The sequence below is a fragment of the Mustela erminea genome, chromosome 12 (genome assembly GCF_009829155.1).
Source record: "Mustela erminea isolate mMusErm1 chromosome 12, mMusErm1.Pri, whole genome shotgun sequence".
Taxonomy (NCBI): Eukaryota; Metazoa; Chordata; class Mammalia; order Carnivora; family Mustelidae; genus Mustela; species Mustela erminea.
In genome coordinates this window covers 71,344,828-71,360,419 of record NC_045625.1, presented here as the reverse complement: position 1 = coordinate 71,360,419, position 15,592 = coordinate 71,344,828, and the positions used below count along the sequence as shown (strand labels likewise).

The 15,592-nt window shown below is 37.1% G+C and overlaps 1 long non-coding RNA gene across 2 annotated transcripts in view; it reads left to right on the top strand.

The window, feature by feature from the left end:
• The window catches only part of LOC116570513, a 94,017-nt gene that overhangs the window by 68,224 nt on the left and 10,201 nt on the right, over positions 1-15,592 (top strand). For both annotated transcript variants that reach the window (XR_004277462.1, XR_004277463.1), the window contains exon 2: positions 13,829-13,958. This is a non-coding gene — a long non-coding RNA (uncharacterized LOC116570513). The remainder of the gene's footprint in view (positions 1-13,828; positions 13,959-15,592) is intronic.

Sequence of the window (15,592 nt, the reverse complement as noted above, 5' to 3'; positions counted from 1 at the left end):
ATTTTCCTCTTTAATGCTGTTAGATGTTTTTTTAAGTGTGAATAATTGGAAAATTTTAACACAGAAAGTATCCTATGAATTTTTGGTAGTAATTATGGTGTGAAGGTCTGACCTTTTCAGCATTCTTATATGCTCTGCCTTGAGTTCCTTGAAGGTTAATGCTGTACATCACTGGTCTCATAAAGCATTGCTGGAAGATTTGAGGGCAGAATTGGTGCATGGTTATTTCTCATTCTCATGGATTGAAAGGCTTTGAATGAATTTTCTGATGCTTGTCTGAACTGACTGTATCTACTGGCAGGAGAAAAACAAAAACAAAAACAAGTGTATGTTATACACATGCTTTTCCAGAGACAGACCCCCAGAAGATGCTGAGAGCAGCTTCTTGTTTGGATCAGTCCTTCTCCCATCAGTGTGCTTGTTCTGCAATAAAGGAAACCATGTCTATGGGCCACCCTTTCAGTATCTTATTCTTGCCTCCTGCCCAGTTGGCATATGTGAGAAAACTGGTGGTCTGGAAACATTTGGAGAAAATCTTTCTGTCTACTCAGTCAGCCAAACTGTTTCATGTCATTCCAACATTAAAGCAAGTCTAAGTTTGTATTTTGTGTTTGTAAATGTAATAATTCTGTAAATCCAAAGCTGGAAATACTCCTAGGATTTAGGCAATGAAACTGGTCATATGCATTTAATTAAGCTAAAATTCTACTCACAATTTAAGTCTGGAATTTCTTTTTTAGAAAGAGTAGGGGGAAATTTTGATTAATATTTTGAATCCTCGTGTAAATCCTTACATCAAATGTTTAGAAAATAAATGGCCTTATATGTAATTTTGCACATAAAAATTGTTAGAGGGCCAAAGTATTTATGGGAGGGGGGGTATGGAAAAAACTCAAGCTGTGCATTATTTTCCCCATGTTAAAGTTTAAAACTGCGTAAGTAAGTTTGATTATAAAGAATATTAAAGATTAGATCCCTCTTTCATTGATTTAACTTCCAAATTAAGTGGGGTGGAGTACAGCTACATTTCAAGAGACATCTCACATTAATTTGGTACTCACCCTTGTAGTTTATGAAGGAGTCGATTCAATTTTATAAATCATGGAGGCAGATTAGTTAAGTAATTCCATGCTGACCTAATAGTTAAGCCTTTTGAGGTTCACCTGTAACTCGTTACTGTACTCCTTGTTGTGGTCACATTAGATTCAGCTGGGAAGGAGCTATATCTGAATGTAGTGAGGATTTTATTTTTCTTTTAGTGTGCCTTGCAAGAAAGAGTGTTTCAACTACCAAATATGTACTCACTGAATTGCTTTGAGGTTTGTTCTTTATATACTGTATGGAATTGTGGGGATAGGAGTCTCTATTGACTTGAGTTGGCAAAAACCAATATTTTAATTCAAATACAGCACTCACCTGGGAAACTGGCAAATTTGGACCACAGCCCTTAACCCCACCTTGTTTGCTTTCTTCTCTCTTCTTCATTATAAATGAACAAATAACTGACACCCACTTTCAGCTTGCTGCCTTTTTAATTGAAAGCAGTGTGTCACTGTATTTTGGTTATATATTGCAAATGGAGGAATCGTTTAGTGTTTTTTTTTTTTCTTAAATGGAGAGGATTTGGGAGAGGTCTTTACATCTGTAACACTAAGATAAAACCTCTGAAGTTGTCATGTAAAACATTTTCTCAAACTGCCTTCGCAAACCTGCAGGCTTATTTTAGCAAATGTTTAATTGTAAGCGACAACACCAACAAAACCACCACTATAGTGTTTCATGTTGTTTTGTATTTTCTGTTGCTTAGGGAAAGGAAGACATAAAAATACGTTTTCAGAAAATGTGATGGATCTATACCAAGAGGATGAAATTACAGAACTTGAAACATATGGGCTTGTTATAGTCCTTCTCCTTAACTCACTCATCACTCAGGAAGCTGCCACAGTCACAATCTAAAATTGACCACTTCAGGAAAAGCAAACCTCAGCCTTCTCCAGAGGGTCCCATCTGGGTTGTGGTCACTATTTTACTACCAGTAATTTTAAATCTTCTTGGAAGCATTACCTTTCTAATTTACTGTAAATTTTGACGGATCTGTGAAACCACACTTGAGATGTTGGTGAACAAGATAGATATGTAGAGCATGGGTTGAGAGGTAAACAAGCGGTACTAAATAAAACTAAAAAAACCTGCAATGCAAACCTGGAAATCATCTGGCTCAAGTTCCTTCATGAATTGCAATCTAGCAGAAAGTCAATCCAGGCTTTTTTTGGTTTTGTTTTGTTTTATGTTTACCTGTGGACCTTTCAACAAGTTATTATAGAACCTAATGCCACTGGAAAGTCATAGACAGTGACACTTCAAGAGAAAATCAGATCTCCTCATATTTACCCCTCAGAAATGCAGGGGCCCAGGGGAGCCATTCAAAGAGACCAAGTAGGCAAAGTGGAAGCATTTGTAAAAGTATTTTTCTTCTTAATTAAGGATCTGTCTCACGATCTTCTCTAAGAAGTTGGAATATTGCTGATTGTCTAGGGAGTTCTGACTACTTCCAAAGCAAGGGATACTCCACACCAGGGCCGTTTTTCATAGCTAAACACAAAACAAAATACAACTAAGTCTCATCACAGTGACCTGGAAGGGCCAGTTGAGTTTCCCTGTGATTAGTTTTATAATAGTAAGTCTAGGTTTTAAAAAAGCTCAAAAATCTCAACAGGTATTTGTTAACTATTTATTACAGGGCAATTCAATGAGCTTGTATAATATGGTACTTTGTTTTACAGTACGGCAGTCTTTACCACTGGTGCTTTTTTCCCCAATAGGAGAACAACACTAGAAGATATTTTATTAAAATATAATAAAAAGAAAAACAAAGAGACGGATCCTTCTTGACTATAAAACTTCAACAGAGGAGGTTTTAAAATATCTCATTTCAATATATAGTTACCAACTAGTTATAGAGACTTCTAATTAAAACTGGCAGATTGAACATGTGCATTTACTTTCACTCCTTTCTAACCTTCTATTAAATCAATAGTAAAGATATATATATGTATATAAGATATATATACATATGTATACAAGATATATATACATATGTATACATATGTATATATGTGTATTATATATATATCTTTAAAACTGTGAACCCACAAGGACAAAGCAGAAAAAGAGGACCAATCTGCAAGTTCTAATAGCTGAATAACAGAAATTCCAAAAGAGAGAATAGAGACAATGAAATGTGGAAAATCATTAACAAATGATTCAAGATCATTCCCTATAGCAGAAAGTCATGAGTTTCCAGATATAATGGTGCCTTGAAAATAGATGAGAATAGCACCATACCAAGCATATCACTATATAATTTCAGAATATGGTGGACAGAGAGAAGAGTCAAATGAATTCCAGAGAGAATAACAACAATAACAATGCCATACTAAATGAATCAGACTGGTTTCAGACCTCTGAACCAAATACTGGATGGTAGAAGATAATAGAGCAACACTTTCAAAATTCTAAGGACAAATGATTTCTGGTTTATGGTTCTCTATCGACCAAACCATCAAGTGTAGAAGTACAATAAGTCCATTTAGTGACAGATAAGTTCTCAAAAACTTACCTCCCCCAAATTATTGAAGTTATGAATTATGTGCTCTACAAAACAAGTACATCAAAAACAATAAACACATTAAATCCAGAAGACAAGCAATCTAACATAAGAGATGGACAAATACAATCCTCCTAAAAAGGAGGAAATGAACTCCCAGGATGACAGCTATACAGCAGGTCTGGAGAGCAGCCAGTGCAAACTACAACAGGTCAAAGGCTCTGAGAGATTTATTCAATCAATAGCATTGACCAAATACCTAAGGAATTTGAGTATTGAGATTTTTTCAACTGGAGGAGAGTAGATCTGTTAGTGGTAAGTGTTTAGAAACTTAAGGAATGAAAAAAATCATTATCATCTTAGGAAGAATAAGCAAATGTCAACAACAAAAATAACAAAAATTAAGTGTGAAAAATATAAAAGTAATTATATTAAACTACATGGCTCAACTGTGCATAGCATTTACATAGTCATAATTATGTAAGCACTGGGTATTGATCTAGCCAAAATTATATGACTTTTCTCTATTGGGATGAGGGGGCTGAGGAAGTGTACACATGTGTAAAGAGATGGGGAGAAATAAAGCTGCCACAAAAGTAATGTCAGTAAATCAAGCCCAAAAATGGAAAAAAGCTGGAGTATGCTAATTATTTAAAGATATGAAGATAAATAATGAAAGAATAAACTAAAAGATTTAAAGGGTACTGGAGAGTTCGAATTTGGGGAAGGGGTTTGGCTGGAGGGCTTATTGTTTGTCCTAGCAGAGAATTAGCTACTTGCCTTTAAACCAAGTGTCTGTACAACTTTAAAATATTAATTAAAAGAACTTGCCAACAATTTTGCTAATGCCAAATTCATGACAAAAACCATTCCAAATTTGCTTTAAAATCTACATGCTTTTCCTGAAACTACAAATTCAGTAGTTTTAATAATACATTTATCATCAATACTAGTGTTACTTGATTATTAATAAAATTATGCTCCTTTTGGGGGGAAATATTTTTTATACAATTGTAACTGGAATTGCTAGTAGATAATCATGTAATCATCTAGGCTTATAATTAAAACCTAGAAATAATAGCATTATTATATGAAAATAAATGCCATAAATCATCACTCAATCTGAAGCCACAAATACAAATCTATTCATTCATTTCTATTTTATTTTTTTTTAAATTTATTTATTTATTTATTTATTTTATTTCCAGCATAACAGTATTCATTATTTTTGCACCACACCCCGTGCTCCATGCAATCCGTGCCCTCTATAATACCCACCACCTGGTACCCCAACCTCCCACCCCCCGTCCCTTCAAAACCCTCAGATTGTTTTTCAGAGTCCATAGTCTCTCATGGTTCACCTCCCCTTCCAATTTCCCCCAACTCCCTTCTCCACTCTAAGTCCCCATGTCCTCCATGTTATTTGTTATGCTCCACAAATAAGTGAAACCATATGATAATTGACTCTCTCTGCTTGACTTATTTCACTCAGCATAATCTCTTCCAGTCCCGTCCATGTTGCTACAAAAGTTGGGTATTCATCCTTTCTGATGGAGGCATAATACTCTATCCCCAGGGGTACAGGTCTGTGAATCACCAGGTTTACACACTTCACAGCACTCACCAAAGCACATACCCTCCCCAATGTCCATAATCCCACCCCCTTCTCCCAAACCCCCTCCCCCCAGGAACCCTCAGTTTGTTTTGTGAGATTAAAAGTCACTTATGGTTTGTCTCCCTCCCAATCCCATCTTGTTTCATTGATTCTTCTCCTACCCACTTAAGCCCCCATGTTGCATCACCACTTCCTCATATCAGGGAGATCATATGATAGTTGTCTTTCTCTGCTTGACTTATTTCGCTAAGCATGATACGCTCTAGTTCCATCCATGTTGTCGCAAATGGCAAGATTTCATTTCTTTTGATGGCTGCATAGTATTCCATTGTGTATATATACCACATCTTCTTGATCCATTCATCTGTTGATGGACATCTAGGTTCTTTCCATAGTTTGGCTATTGTGGACATTGCTGCTATAAACATTCGGGTGCATGTGCCCCTTTGGATCACTACGTTTGTATCCTTAGGGTAAATACCCAATAGTGCAATTGCTGGGTCATAGGGCAGTTCTATTTTCAACATTTTGAGGAACCTCCATGCTGTTTTCCAGAGTGGCTGCACCAGCTTGCATTCCCACCAACAGTGTAGGAGGGTTCCCCTTTCTCCGCATCCTCGCCAGCATCTGTCATTTCCTGACTTGTTGATTTTAGCCATTCTGACTGGTGTGAGGTGATATCTCATTGTGGTTTTGATTTGTATTTCCCTGATGCCGAGTGATATGGAGCACTTTTTCATGTGTCTGTTGGCCATCTGGATGTCTTCTTTGCAGAAATGTCTGTTCATGTCCTCTGCCCATTTCTTGATTGGATTATTTGTTCTTTGGGTGTTGAGTTTGCTAAGTTCTTTATAGATTCTGGACACTAGTCCTTTATCTGATATGTCGTTTGCAAATATCTTCTCCCATTCTGTCAGTTGTCTTTTGATTTTGTTAACTGTTTCCTTTGCTGTGCAAAAGCTTTTGATCTTGATGAAATCCCAATAGTTCATTTTTGCCCTTGCTTCCCTTGCCTTTTACGTTGTTCCTAGGAAGATGTTGCTGCGGTTGAGGTCAAAGAGGTTGCTGCCTGTGTTCTCCTCAAGGATTTTGATGGATTCCTTTCGCACATTGAGGTCCTTCATCCATTTTGAGTCTATTTTTGTGTGTGGTGTAAAGAAATGGTCCAATTTCATTTTTCTGCATGTGGCTGTCCAATTTTCCCAGCACCATTTATTGAAGAGGCTGTCTTTTTTCCATTGGACATTCTTTCCTGCTTTGTCGAAGATTAGTTGACCATAGAGTTGAGGGTCTATTTCTGGGCTTTCTATTCTGTTCCATTGATCTATGTGTCTGTTTTTGTGCCAGTACCATGCTGTCTTGATGACGACAGCTTTGTAATAGAGCTTGAAGTCCGGAATTGTGATGCCACCAACGTTGGCTTTCTTTTTCAATATCCCTTTGGCTATTCGAGGTCTTTTCTGGTTCCATATAAATTTTAGCATTATTTGTTCCATTTCTTTGAAAAAGATGGATGGTACTTTGATAGGAATTGCATTAAATGTGTAGATTGCTTTAGGTAGCATAGACATTTTCACAATATTTATTCTTCCAATCCAGGAGCATGGAACATTTTTCCATTTCTTTGTGTCTTCCTCAATTTCTTTCATGAGTACTTTATAGTTTTCTGAGTATAGATTCTGTGCCTCTTTGGTTAGGTTTATTCCTAGGTATCTTATGGTTTTGGGTGCAGTTGGAAATGGGATTGACTCCTTAATTTCTCTTTCTTCTCTCTTGCTGTTGGTGTAGAGAAATGCAACTGATTTCTGTGCATTGATTTTATATCCTGACACTTTACTGAATTCCTGTATAAGTTCTAGCAGTTTTGGAGTGGAGTCTTTTGGGTTTTCCACATATAGTATCATATCATCTGCGAAGAGTGATAATTTGACTTCTTCTTTGCCGATTTGGATGCCTTTAATTTCCTTTTGTTGTCTGATTGCTGAGGCTAGGACCTCTAGTACTATGTTGAATAGCAGTGGTGATAATGGACATCCCTGCCGTGTTCCTGACCTTAGCGGAAAAGCTTTCAGTTTTTCTCCATTGAGAATGATATTTGCGGTGGGTTTTTCATAGATGGCTTTGATGATATTGAGGTATGTGCCTTTCTATTTTAGATAGGAGTATAATTGTATATATCATATCTTACAGATTTTGAGTTCAATAATTTTAAATTCTTCATTATGCAGGAAGGAGACTTTGCATAATTTGAGTAAACAATGAGTGTAAAAATAACTAAAATTTTTGGACACCGATAAAGGCTGTGGTAACACATTGTATTATTTAACACATACACAGCTTTTCATTTTCATTCTTACGTTGCAATTGAGAATTTAAAGTTTTTGGTAACCCAGGACATCCAAATTTACCCCACTAATCAGTGGCTTTGCTAAGATACAGGTATTCATTCAGCAAATAGGAGTCTATATGAGCACTGAGAAGTCTGCGCTTGTTCATTATCACCTTCTTCTTGAGGCTTGTTCCTTAATTGTGAGCTAACCGTGGCAATATTATTTTTAACAAAATCCCTATAGGTAAAATGGTCATAGTCTTGCCTATCTAAGTAAAGGCTGCTAACAAATTAATATAATCCTTCTGTAATACAATTTGGTTCATTTACATTATCTTTTCTCTAAAAAATTCTAAGCTGGTCTAATATTTTTATACCATTATGATTCACATGACCTAGATAGACACAGTCTCACCTAAATCTGGTATCTCGTTTTTGTTATGGTTTTAACCCTGGGAATGAAAACTTTAAAAGCTAAGTCTGAGGAATTGATAGGAATTTGTCAATATAATGGAAGTGGGACTTAACCAAATCCAGAGACTTTTCTTTGTCCAAACACTCAACTTGAGTTGAGTATATTTTGATTCATCTATCCAGCACATCTATTGAATGCTTGCGATGTGAAAAACGCTATTCAATGTACTAGTGATAGTCTAATTGGTAGGTTTCATTGCTTAGAGAAGAGTGAAGTAATTATTCACTGAATGCGCTCAATGTGCAAGGCACATTATATATATTATCTGATTTAATCTGTGTGAACAGCTATAATGTAGGTATTGTACCTCCATTATAAAAATAAGAAAACTTATAGGAGTGCCTGGGTGGCTCAGTTGGTTAATCATCCAACTTTTGGTTTCTGCTCAGGTCATGATCTCAGTCAGGGTCATGGGATCTGGCCCCTCATAGCGGTCCAGGGCTCCAGGGTATGATGGTAAAAAAAGTATCAAATTTTATATTTATATATGTGCAGTATATTGTGTATCAATTGTACACAACTGTTTTTCAAGAAAACTGTTTTTAAAAAGCTAAATATAAAAAAGTTAAATTTTCTTTTAAAAGTCCGTATATTTTAGCTTGGTTCATATGTCTTTTATATATGTCTATTTTAGGAACTATTTTGATTTAGGACTATTAGATTGTTTTAGAGGTAACAAAAACACATAAAAGCATCACAGGTACTACATGATGATAATTTTGTATCTTAACTGTGGTCTCTTACTTTGCAAATAAATAACAACACTGATATTTCGGTGATTACTTACTAAAAGATCTTAAGAATTAAGGAGATGGCATGATTTATAAAGATGATATAGAAATTCTTGGAAAGTAGGGATTGAAGAATGAAAACAAAGAAGAGGCAGATGCTTTTTAACTGAGGATAAAATGAATTACTCTGTAGGGGGAATGACATCGCTTAGGTAAGATTACCCAAATGATTAAAGTGTTGAGAAATACCCCACTGGGAAAAGGCTAAACCATATGAGATAGCTCAGTGTAAAAAAATAGAAACTCTGAGATTACATATTAGTGAATAGTTTTGGGGTTCATAAAGGGTTATTATTTAGAGGAATTTTTTACCTTAGTGAGGTCTGGACATAAAGAATTAGCTGATGATACAGCTAAGGGAGTTTTTGCTATATGTGATGGAGGTTATTAAAAACTGAATTAACTTAGCAAGCAATGTTGCAGGCTGTCTTCAAGGGAGACTGTTACAAACATACTTTTTCAGCCATCTGGAATGGTTTCTATGTGATACTATAGAATACCATGTGATGGGAAATAAATCAGGGTTCCCCTTAAGTACCCTTGCAGCTTTCTAATTTAAGGCACAATATGAACTTTCACTTTGCTTCATTTTTCAGAATTCTATGACTGATGATTCAGGCAGGATTGTGGAGGGTACCAGATTTAGATGAGACTGCCAGTGCTCTCTGGGCCTTCCCTGCTCCTGGCTCCTGGTGCCAGCCATGGGCAGCACCAACAGGGGTGGGGGGTGCTTTTTAGGTATACGGGATGGCAGGCCTCCTGCAGAGCCCTTGAGTCAGAGTCTGTCCTTTAAAAAGATTCCCAGGTGACACATAGATACTTTGAGGTTTGAGAAGCACTGGTCCAGGCCATTGGGTCTATCTCTAGAATAAACTGACTTCACCTTTTTCCTGAGGAGATCTCTTTCCAAATTGTTTCAAAAGATAATACGGAAGAAATAAAAACATTCTCCTTTGACTCAAATGATTATAGTGATGGATATACATTGATTTTTATTGTCAATTTTCTGCTTTTTTGGGGAAGTTATTCTTTAGGGAATCAAAAAAAGGAGACTCAAGTTTGCTTTACTCAAAGAGATTAAAAACAAAAATCACTTGGCTATCAGGCTTTCCATAATAAAAAGGGGCAACTTAACATTGTGAAGAAAATTGAGGTTTGGTATAATGGTTCGTAGAAAATGAAAAACACTATTTGCCTCTCTCTTTGTTTCTGTCCTAGCCTCTCTTTCTCTCTCCCTCCTTCCTTCCCTCCCCCATCCCCACTCTCATTGTATGTTGTATGTCCATGTGTGCACACATGTGTGTTTGTACAATCAAAAAACCTTGGAAACTTTGGCTGTTTTAACTTCAGTGTCCTGGTTTTATTTGAACCAAGATGGAAAGCAAGCTCTTTGGTTTTGAAGAGCAATAGAAATTAAATCCAAGAAGTAAAGCTTTGTAAAATATGGTGCAAATCAACCGCAAACATTTCAAAGGGCACCACTATTAAGACAACATGGAAATGGAGGAAACAACTGAATAACATTAGACTAAAATGAAAGTCAGCTATCTGATAGAGCATGGACTTTCACAATTATCTGGCTTTTGAGTTTTTCTGAGGAAAACAAAAGATGCCTTGATTTTATTTTTTTCCACCAGCCTTCCCAAATTTATTATGAAAAATTATTTTAAGCATTGTACTTCACAGCTTTTTATGATCTATGTAAAATAAAATTACTCTAGGTGACCTTATACTCTGCTTTTCTTTTTCCCTTCTTACTTGTCCCAATGCCCTTGTAAAGAGAGAAGTTTGGGTTGAAGGAAAATGAAACAATTGATGGTAAGCATCATTCTAAAGACAGCATGTAATACAGTTTAAAATATGGAACATTTTCCCTAAACTAATTTAGAAAGTGATTACCACTAGAGTGGTCAAGTTAACTCAGACTCATTTAGGCCAATTTGTTGTCTCTGAATGAAGCATGAACTCTCTAGAAGGGGAAGCCTGTTGTAATTTTAAAGTGTTTAAATTTCCATTTACATAGCTAAGGCTTTACTCTAAGCATTTCCGTTTCTACAAGTGACCTTTCTTTTTTCAGTTTATTAACTAACAGATAAGCAGTACCTCCCATATGATGCTGTACATTTGTCTTGTGCTTCTGCAGTAATTAGTAAGGCTTTGGATGAATTATGCCATTTAACATCTGTTATTAACTATAACCACATTTATTGCCTCATAACAATATCATTACAAAGGAAAGCTGTGCAGATGAGAAGCATTTCTTTGTAAACCCTAATAAGTGTACAATGTGTGTGTGTAAATATTTACTTTTCCATAATTCTCTCACTGTTTAATTGTGACTCTGTGTTCAGCCATTTTAATTAGGTTGAATTTCCAGCTCTTTAGCATTTAGATATTTAAGTTTACTGCTTTGCTGATGAATTTTTCTTGCTTTTAATCTGTACTATATGTTAAAGAAGCTCAGTCTGTGCAACATCAGAGCTTTAAACAGGAATTAGGTGAAAAGATGGCTAACAATGCAATCAGAATCCATTCTGGGGCATAGTGGCTACTGTAGATTTCAGTTACCTGACAAAGTATTTCTTTAAAATGATTACACTACTTGTCAAAATCGGAAAATATATGAAGCTTAACATTAGTATTTTTATGAGGAACTTGAGCCATATTTCTTATCTTCCTTGCATCTTTAGGAAGAAAAGAAATAGCTTAATTAGGGGGTGAGGTGGGGATGTAGCTTTAGTCACTAGGCTAGGATGAAGACAAGAGCAAACAGGGGATGAAAGAGACCCTCATCTTTGAGCATTGGTAATGCCTGTTGGAGGAAGAAATGCTCCGTTGTCTGTGTGATTCCCCTCTTCAGTACCCAAGGAGTGCGCTCTGTTTGTGGTGCATTCAGATGTGTGTAGAGAATATCTGCTCTAGTCCTTGGATGTTGTACTTCTTAGGAGAGGAAATATGAATGGTTTGATGCATCCTGAATTACTCTCTGATGGTGGTGGTGACATGGTGAAGAAGGGGTAGGAGGCCAGGATGCAAATGTAGAATGGAGAAAATCTGATTCTGAGCAGTACATGTGCTCACATCCTTTGTGTGGACTTTAGTCCACAAATCTTTCTTTAGAGAATGTGCTCCCACATGGGGGAAGCTAGTGCAGTAGCAGGAACAGGAAAGGAAGAACTGGAGTGGAAGTGCCGTGGGCACACAGTGGGTGTAACACTAGTAGCACCGGCTTAGGGAGCCACAGGACAGGGCCTGGAAACATAATGTCCAAGGGAGCAGTGTGGGCAACTATTCAGAAGATGATCATAGACTCTCCCAAGTACTTCCAAAGGACAGAAGCAACCTGAGAAGGACAGATTATGGTGATTACAGTGATAGAGTTTGGATCCAGCAATTTAGATTTGGTATTAGTTGTTTGTACAGTTAATAACCACATGTCTTGATTTGTAACCTTTCAAATTCTGGGAAAGCATTTTTAACTGTTACATTGTTGGGTCATTTGTAATATTACCACCCCTACCCCACCCCAAATTCTTATGCAGTGAAAACCAGACCTAGTATTTGGTAATGGGCCTAGGGAACGAAATGAGGTGTCCAGGAAACCAGATTGAGACTAAGCACTATAAAATAAGAGTAGAGAACAATCTGGTTGACCTTTTCTCAGACCCTTGAAGCAGGAGTGAATAGCTGAAGTTATGGACAAAACAACTTCTGTGGTCAAAACTGCTGTAGCTTTTGGGGAATCTCAAAAGGCAAGAATGAAGGTTTTATTCTGTTGGTAGAGAATCTGAGCTCTCAAGGGGCAAGTGGGGAGTTGACACAAATAGAAGAGCCTATTCTTGATGGTTGGAAGAAGAGGGAGGGTGCTGAAAAGATCATTACAAGCAGTTATTGGCAGGATGGCAAGACGAGTCTCTTGATGGAAACAAAAATTTGGGAGTAGTCTTCAAGTTTAGTTCATTGGTCTTTGAATTCTTCACAGTGCAGCAGGAGCTAGACTTCCAGATGCTATCTGGATCTGGAGCTCAAGTCTGGATCACCATAAAGAGTGTTGTGAGTCCTTGTGGGCCTTTGGACCCTCTCCCTTTCAAGGAGGAGGATACAAAAAGGATACAACAATACTAATCTATATCTTCACAACCATTTGGACAATGGAGCACAGAAAGAAGGGAAAAAAGGTCAGCAATAATTACACAATTATGTGCTTAAAGGAAAACTCAAGAGAGGGAGCCTATGTTGGCAAGGAGATACCATGTTCTGATTTGTATATGGTAAATTTAATGGGTCTCAAATTGTGTGGTTTCTCTCCCCAAACTACGTATGTGTACTTTCCCAGTGAGTCTTACGTCATCGTGCTGATGTTCTGGCTGTAAACATCAGGGAACAAGATTGCTGTCACCTGGACCAACCCAAGGCTCCTTACCAGGAAGAAGGAAGCATTGCTCAGTTTGATGCCTGACTTCACACAATAGCCTCTTAGCTGCAGTGTCTTTAACAGTTTCTTTTGCAAATTGTTAAAATTCAAGGCCAATCTATAAAATTAGCTTCTATTATCACATCAAAGTTGTAGTTTCATTAAATTGGAAGGCCTGAAACTCTCCTGCCAAAATCTCAGTTCTTAAGAGAAAAATTCAGACCTTCCAATTTCTCATCACTTACACCATTCATCCGGGCTCTCAAAGATCATTAGTATCAACCCTATGCCCTCATGTCTTCTTCTAAGCAAATACCATCTTAACAGTCCTCCTTAGCCATTACTCATACCGATGCTTATATTTATATAGCTCTATTAAAATATTAGGTTGATGCTTGTATATTGTCTCTAGACCCACATAGCATCCTCTAGTAGAAGGAATCTAATAGGAATGGTGCGTAATGTCCCAGTTTTAAAAATCAGAATCCCCAATTGAGATCCAATGGCCCCACAAGACCACTTGTACATGGCATAACCAGGACGGAAATTGGCTTTCTGATCCCTAGACTGATGATTTTTTCATTTTTCCACTTTCAGATCCAACTCCAAAGCTCAAGAACCATTGAAACTGTAAAGACAAAGGCAATCTTGTATCTCTCTGCAAGAAGACAGGCAATTCCCAAATTAACTCAGATATAATGTAGGAAGACTTCTACTCATCCTAGAGGTAAGGAAGTTTTTACACTTCACCCAGAGAGATTGAAAAACACTAGACTTTACTAACAGCTCTTCATAACTTCTACACAAATCATGTGAGCCTGTTCCTAAGAACACTTACATCTAACTGTCACACTTGATTTCCTCCTCTCATGAGTAGAGAGGCTTTTCTTTTGTAATCCTCAAATCACTTTGCTTCCCACTCTTAGAAGTCATGAGCAGGGCAGTTATAGCCCCATGACATAACTTAAGGTTGAGAACCCTGAGCAGCGATATGGTACTTCCCATAGTCTCCTGAATACTCTCCTTGGGTCTGGGGATGTCATTAACCTGACAGTCCGATTTAAGAAAAGCTGACAATCTTAATTTAACCTCCTTTTTCTTGCTTAGTTATGGCAGCCTGATGCAGCAATAAATTCTAAGGACATAGCAAATAAGATGATTTTTATAAAAATGTGTTGTTCTTGATAATTATTGCAGTCGGTTAAATTAAACTAGGCATAGGTTTGACACCCAGAGTACTCCTAATAATGAAGAAAAAATGAATGATCCTATGAATGGTCCCTATTTATCAGTAGGTAAGAATATAAAAATAAATATGTTTTTCCTAATAGTTATTTTTTTGTTCCTCTGGAGATCAGTGTCTACTTACATTTACTTACCTAAGGAGATCAAGGTTAGTAATTTTCTAGGGGCAAGTCATATAGTTTGATTCAGAAACTTCTGAGAAAAGCCTGAACATTTGACACATCAAATGTAAGCTCAAAGGCTACTGAGAAATCTTATCCTGATTGATCAACATGATGGGAGAACTATTGACTCTGACAGACTTATTGCTAAAATGTATTCCAAAGGTGAAAATTTGGGCGTGTCATTTTCCTCTTAAGAACTTTCTGTATCTTTATATCATCTATAAGGTAAAACCTAAACTCCATAACATCATTTTAATAATCTGGGCTCTAGCCACCCCACCTGCTAACCTACGTCTCCTGTCATTGCCTTTCCCCAACCTCCTCTACCTAACCATTTCTAATTCTCTGAATACCCTAAACTACATAGGCTTCTCTGTCTGTTCCTATAGTGTGCCTTCTGGCTGGAATGACCCTCTCTTCATCCTGACCAACTGAGAAATACTTACTCTTCTTTCTAAATGCATCTAAAAGCACCTGCTTTGTTCAGTTTCCTTGCCTTTTCCAGGTGTAGAGGATTTCTGTCCTATGTTCCAAGGTACCTAGTATACAGCACTACCCTTATCACCAGCACCATCATCATCACCATCATCATCATCATCATCATCATCATCATCATCCTGTATTGGATTTGTCTCTTTCCTGGCTGTCTGCCTACCAAAATTAAATCTTCCTTAAGAGCAGATATGATGTGGGAGAACAAATTATTGCATTCAACTCACAAAATGCTTTGCTCTATTTATGGACTCAGAGGTGGGAGAGTTTAAGCAACAAATGAATCTCATGTGCACTTTTCCTTCAGCAAAAGGTTTTATGTCTTCAGTAAGTCTTTTCTCTTTGAGGGGGGCATTAACTTGAGACATAGATTGAACCCAAAGCAGGTTACCTACACTTCTGATTATGCTCCTAGTCTCTATCCCTCCCTATTCATGCCAACTCCTCCCCAGGTTGAGGA